Source organism: Montipora foliosa, chromosome 14 (assembly GCF_036669935.1).
Source record: "Montipora foliosa isolate CH-2021 chromosome 14, ASM3666993v2, whole genome shotgun sequence".
Classification (NCBI taxonomy): Eukaryota; Metazoa; Cnidaria; class Anthozoa; order Scleractinia; family Acroporidae; genus Montipora; species Montipora foliosa.
Genome location: NC_090882.1, coordinates 22156876 through 22163400, shown reverse-complemented (window position 1 = coordinate 22163400; position 6525 = coordinate 22156876). Strand labels below are relative to the sequence as shown.

At 38.0% G+C, this 6525-nt stretch overlaps 1 protein-coding gene across 3 annotated transcripts in view; it reads left to right on the top strand.

Annotated features, from left to right (window-relative positions):
* The window catches only part of LOC137985148 (tetratricopeptide repeat protein 28-like), a 49937-nt gene extending 47246 nt beyond the window's left edge, over nucleotides 1–2691 (top strand). For all 3 annotated transcript variants that reach the window (XR_011119248.1, XM_068832648.1, XM_068832647.1), the window contains one exon: nucleotides 1–2691. This exon is cut by the window's left edge and continues 2346 nt beyond it. The gene's annotated coding sequence lies outside the window, so the exon portion shown is untranslated.
* Nucleotides 2692–6525: the final 3834 nt, after the last annotated feature.

The window sequence follows — 6525 nt, the reverse complement described above, 5'->3', positions numbered from 1 at the left end:
GGCATTGGTTAGAGTAAAAAGAGAGACTGCAATGGTTTCATACTGTGTTTTGGAACCCTGGCACTCTGGTGGTGGAGAGTTCTTATTGGTCGATCTCGGGAAAAGCGACGACATCAACTTTGATAAATGTCAATCAACTCTATTTTCATGGTAATTTGGAGGCCGTTTACGATGAGAATTTAAACAAGAGTAGGAGCAGCATTCGCTCTTCTTGGAAAGAAAGATATTTTGGCCATTCTGCCCACAGGTTTCTTCCGTTGCAAAAAGTGTTATCGCTGTAGTCGATGATGTTGTGCCAACCGTGATTATTATTATGTTGTACCGCAAGGATGCTCCAGCAAATGCGAATGATCGTAGAAATAGTATACATCGATTTACAGGAACTATTTTCCGATTTTAAACCTCTAAATTTTTCCAATTTTAGGAGTAAAGCCTCCGATTCTACCTATTTTACGACTGAAATGTTCGACTTGCTTTAGACTTTCATTCTCCAATTCTATGATTTCACCTTAACACGCTTTTGAAATTATTCTCCGATTCTTCCGATTCAAAGATGGCCAAAATAATCAAGCAAAAGTTGGCTTTTGTCCACTGTCGTTTCACCAGAAATTAAGGATTAAACATCAAGCATGCATTCCTTGCTTCCATCATCATCTGCGGTAGTCTTGAAGACTTTTGCTGGCGTGTGGCCAATTGCATTTGCTTGAATCTTCCTTCGGCGACATCGCTTCCTTTGTCCTGGGATCATCTGTTGCTCTTTCACACAAGGAGAAAGCGAGTAACTTTAAAATGTAGTAAATCCAAGCTTCTCCAAAATAATGTTCGGGGAAAGCCTTTCTTCTCCCTTCTGACATGAGACGTTAAAAATATTATCCATGCTCACGTACGATGTGTTCGATTCTTGGGAATCTGAAGGCTCACCGACGCTGCTTTTCGATGGAAAATTGCCATAATTTATTTTGAAGGAACTCTCAGTACATAAACGGCAAAAATTCGACATGAACCGATTTTTATTTGTTCCTGTTTTTTTTGGATTGGAATAATCGCGCATCACCCTACCGTGTAGCATGATATTTTTACGGGTCTTGCATTTTGCGGATTATACCGCAAAATAAAAGTGCTACATGGTATCGAAGTTTTGTTGGCGAACGAACATTACCTATACATTATCTCCACTGCATGGCAGGCAGGATGATAAGAGCTGTCAGTCTGTCACTGGGGTTCCTAAACGCAATATGAAACCATTCCAGTCTCTCTCTTCGCTCTAACAAACGCCCGCGGTATTTGCCACCCGCAGTTTCAGCCATCTTGAAGTGTTCGTTCCTTTCAACGATTTAGAGCAAAAGAGAGACTTTCTAGTCTAAATTGTTGCGTGATCTCTTAATTTTCGATGCAAACCCGTTAGGAGACAACAATCGATATCAATGTATAGATTGATCAATGCACACTCAGTGGGAAACCCCTTTCTTCAAACGGGCGATGTAATGATTTATCATTTAGCTACCGCTAAACCCATATGTAATTAATTGGTACCACAGTTTTTTGCATGAACGACAACAGCGTGTTTCATATGGTAACCATGTTTGTACTTGGGAGGAAGTCAACAAGGGTATGACTTAGGGAAGTGTTAGCGGCCCTTACATTTTTAATGTTTTTCTTAATGTTTTAAATATTTTTCATGATGACCTTCCTGCTCTTTTTAAATATGCAGATGACTCCACTATCGTAGCTCCTGTAAGCAGTAATTCTGATCCGTGTGACCGTTTAGTAGAACTATTTTTAAATTGGTCTAGAGAGAATAATATGATTTGTAGCCATAGCAAATGCAAGGAACTCGTTGTTAGGAAGAAGAACAATAACACGCAATATAAGCAAATTTGCAATATCCCACAGTGTAAGAGTCTGTCTTTACTATGGGTTACCCTTCAAAGTAACTGCAAGTTCAGTGAACATGTAAGACAGAAATTAGTCAAAGCAAACAGATGTTTGCATGTTTTAAGGTCCCTTAGAAAGGAGCAATGCTCTCAAGTAGAGATAAACCATTTATTTAAGTCCTTAGTTCTTCCGAATTTTGCATATTGCCTTTCTGTGTATGGAGCGTCAGAACCAGATTTGAATATTATACAACATTTTTTAGATCGTTGCCACAAGCGCTGCTTTGTTCTTTTCCGGTTTCCATTAAGGATCTTTCATATAGACAGGACTGTAAGATTTTAAAGGCTATTACCTCTGTAGATAACCATCCACTAGGCTCAAATTTACCACCAAAAAAGGAGAATAAATATAATTAGCGCAAAAAACGGTGTGCTCTCCCCATGGTTAATACCGAACGATTTATGACATCTTATGTAAATAGACTGATTTTTAAATACAAAGTAGAAATGTAGTTTCTACGTAGTTTTTATATAATGCATTTGTAGTTTAACTAGTTTTATTTTTAGGGTAGATTTTTATTGAGTGTATAGGCGATTAGAATGTAACAAAAGATATGTACTTTTATCTTTTGACAATAAAGACTATTACTATTACTTACTATTACTGATATAGCCATAATTTAGATATCTTGTAAAGAAACATATGAAACATTGTAATATCGTCGAGAAAAGAGCATCCTGACTGGCCATTCATAGAGATTCTCGAGGAGAAGAATTGTGTTGATCATTTTATTGTCTGTCAATATAATTGTCGCCAATGGCATCATGGTTGCAGATTGCCTACCGTAATGACTACAGGAAAAAGTGTTTTATTGAGTTTTCACACACAAGACGAAAAACATCTCTACCACATTTTGTTTTTTTTTCCCCAAAACTTCAAGCTTGCTCAAAATTCTGTATGAATTCATTACTCAACAAAGGAACACATGTATTCTCGGCTAGCAAGTGAATGTTTTGTCTTTCCGCCAACCGTGCAGTTTAAATGGTCGAAATAATGTTATATCCACAGCCAAGTGGACTTGTCAGTCTCTTTCCTCATGGGGTTGCTAGAGGTGCTTTGGGACTCGTCTTCTTGTCAATTAGTTTCAGCCTTAAGCAAATGAAAGTTGGAATTTGATTTCTATTCTGATTCAGACGATCCATCTTCAATTGGCAATTTAACAGTTAGAGCGGTTTTCAATTGAGTGTCGAAAGTAATTAGCGAATTACTTTGGTTTTGCATTACTTAACTCAGTGATTGGTTCAAAGTTCTCGGGCCACTTTTATCAACTTTTTACGACACTCATTTGAAAACCGCTCTATGAAGTGCATTTCGTCATTCCAAATGTGCATCTCATTTACCTTTCATTATTAGAAGATACAATAGGAAATCCCGAGGACAGCCTAAAAATTTTGAGGAAAGACAATTTTTTGATATTGAAAATCCAAGTGAATTCCGGGAGAAACATCGCCTCTCTGTCGAAGCAATCGAGTCTTTACTTGCAGCAGTGGTCCCACTGGAACTGACACATGTAGTCTACAAGTGTATTCAAGTTACGTTACAACAGTAATTTACAGTTGTACATTACAATAGGCCTTATGCATGATGATGGCATAGACCGTATTCATAAATGGTGGTCAATAAATTATTCTTTTGTCGTTGTGCTAATCATCCTCACTAGCCTCACTTTGAAGCAAAAATTCTTTTGAATTTTGTTCGTGCTAACGAGGCTAGTGAGGATGATTAGCATAAAGACAAAAGAATAATTGTTTAGCCGCCATTTATGAATACGGTCTATATGCTCAAAAATTCACCACCAAGCTTTGTTTGCACAAAATTATTCACATCATCTGGACATGCAATTCTGGTCGCACGTGGGTTTTCTTTACAAGTTTGCTCCTTTAGGATTCAGCTCAAGCTAAAATTTACAAGTTTGAATTTCGAATAGCCCATTTCCGAGTTGCCGCAAGCCTCATTTTCAAAGAACGTGCGGGGCACAACCATTCAAACGGAAATGAGTTGCATATTCTTATGCAAATCAAACTCATTTCCCTTTCAATAGCTGAGCACCAAGGCTCACATTGAGACCTAGACAAACAGCAACACGGAAATGGCCTATTCGAGGCTTGGTGGTGAAATCAACTAGTCAGACGCATCAAGCATTAGGGCTATTAGCCAGAAAATACCATAACACTCTTTGTTTCTCCTTCCAACATTTTGCATAAGCATTGTTTCCAGTTTCTATTGGGACTTACACCATTGTAAGTCCCAAAAGAATAAATGCTTATGGAAAATTTTGGAGGGAGAAACAAAGAGTAATTTGGTCTTTTTGATAGTGGCTAATGGGTCATTTCCGAGTTGCTGTTTGTCTCGGTTTCGAAGTGAGTCTTGGTGCTGAACTATTGTAAGGGAAATGGTTTTGATTTGCATAAGAATACGGAACTCATTGCCATTTGAATGGTTGTGCACCAGAATTCGCTTTGATACTGAGGCATGCAGCAACTTGGAAATGGGCTATTGTATCGTGACCCGGGCTACACGTGTGAATTCCAGTATAGAAAAATCTTTTATTGAATTTACGAATTTAGAAGTTGGACTTTACACGCGTAATTTACACAAGTAAAAACTACATGTGTAACTTTTTTTATTGAATTGACCCCCAGACATTAGAGCAATCCAAATGTCAAATCTAAAATTCAGTCTGCGGTCTGCGTTTGGAAGCTGTACGCTCCTAGCCTCCTGCCCAGGCGTTTTTTAAACAGTTTTGAATGAAGACCTTATTAAGACGAAATGACAATCGGATGTGGCGAAGCAACAGTTCAACAATCAAAGAAAGTTAAACTTAAAAAGTGACAAGGAAAGTAGGGGATCTCGCATGTACTATGTTTTTTGCCAGTCCACATTTGCCAATTTATCTGACATTCTTGTCCTATACACGCTGCAACCAGCAAATATATATATTTTTGTTTTTCAGGCGCCGTAGAGGAAACGCAACGCAATGTCGTAAACTGCAGCTTAAAGTTCTCCACCCTTTTGCTCATTGCTTCAGATAATAACCTCCTAGATATAATAAGTCCACTTTCTGAGTTGTTCAACGTCGTAAAATAACACAGCCCTCCCCCCTCTTAACAATAATAGGACAAAATATGGAGAAAAAAAAAATCACGGAATAACTAATTTATCGTTCGGGTCAAAAACTATGGACTTCTCTTTTTAGACAGTACGAAAAAGTTAGTCTTGTCTGGTCAGGCACGCAAAACTTATCGTGCTCAAAATGAATCCTTTAATTTGGTTGCAAAGCATTAAACACATAAAAGCATTAAACATATAATGTTAATTACAACTCAATTCCGCAAAGCAAGAAAAAGATGTTTTGGTAAATCGAACAGGTTCCTTTTCAACCTCTACAGGATTTGGTTCTTCAACCAACACCTTGTCACTCACTGTAGAGAACAGCTATCTTTAAGTAACTGAGGAGAAATTGCTACCCTTGAAATAATTAGCATTTTCTTGTCTTCTCGCATAAGAACGATACACCCTTTGGCTCTGCTGAGTTGCTCATTAACGTGAAGTGTCAAAGAATAAAACATACTTCTCGCAAGGTCGCGGCAGTACGTTGAAAAACGACCGAGGGCCAATATTCTCCTGTACGGAGAATATTGGCTAACGTTTGGAGCGTTAGCCGTTCGCTCTGACGAAGGGCTAACGCTCGAAACATCCGCTTTCCAAATCGTTCACAGTGGTAATTAGACCTTTATCAACACGTTTGATAAAACCAAATTTTCTCGTTATTATATGGCATCGTTACTTCTCCCCTTGGTGAATGTTCGTAATCTTCGTCTTCCATCAGCGAACTTTGAATGGTAAGTTCTTACACGTAAAACTAAATTCTCCTTTCTATACTTTTTCTTTTGTGATGAAAAAAATTAACTTGCGCTTTTTGCGTTTCGCTCAACTTTAAATACCAGGGAGAGAGAAAAAATACAGAAACGCGCCGTTTCCATTCTAATGTGGTCCATACCGTAAAATTCCGAATTAAATAGTACGAATTAAAATAGTACTTCTTCAAAGATAACTCGGGAACTTTCGGCGGAAAAAAACCGAGAGCGCCTAAGAGAAATCGGTTTTCCGAATAGGTCGAATGCTGGCCACTCGTGGGACCTAAGACTGCAAAGACCGAAATTGTCGAAATGTGCTGATAAAGGAAATGGTAGTTTCGAAAGCAGATGTGCATGCGTTGGATAAATACGGGCCGTTATTCTTAAAAAATGATTAACATAATGTCTTTTTCATTCTTACAAGGTTCAAAAAGCATTCCGTCCGTAGGAATATTTAGAAAGAAACAATGCAAATGTACCTGGTGTTGTGGGACGGGCTCTTAACATTTCAAACAAATCCAGGCAAAATATTGCCTTTTGAATCCATAGCTTGAGTACCTGATGCATCTGTGCCATAATCACTAAGATCTTCGCGACAAGAACAAAACGAAAGAATAAAAGATTAAAAAATTAGGCCTAAATTAAGTTTAAGCAAAGATTAGGGTGAGGGTGATTTGGTTTTACCTATTATATATGACGATTTGTTATGCCTACCTTTCTCGCTATTATAGGG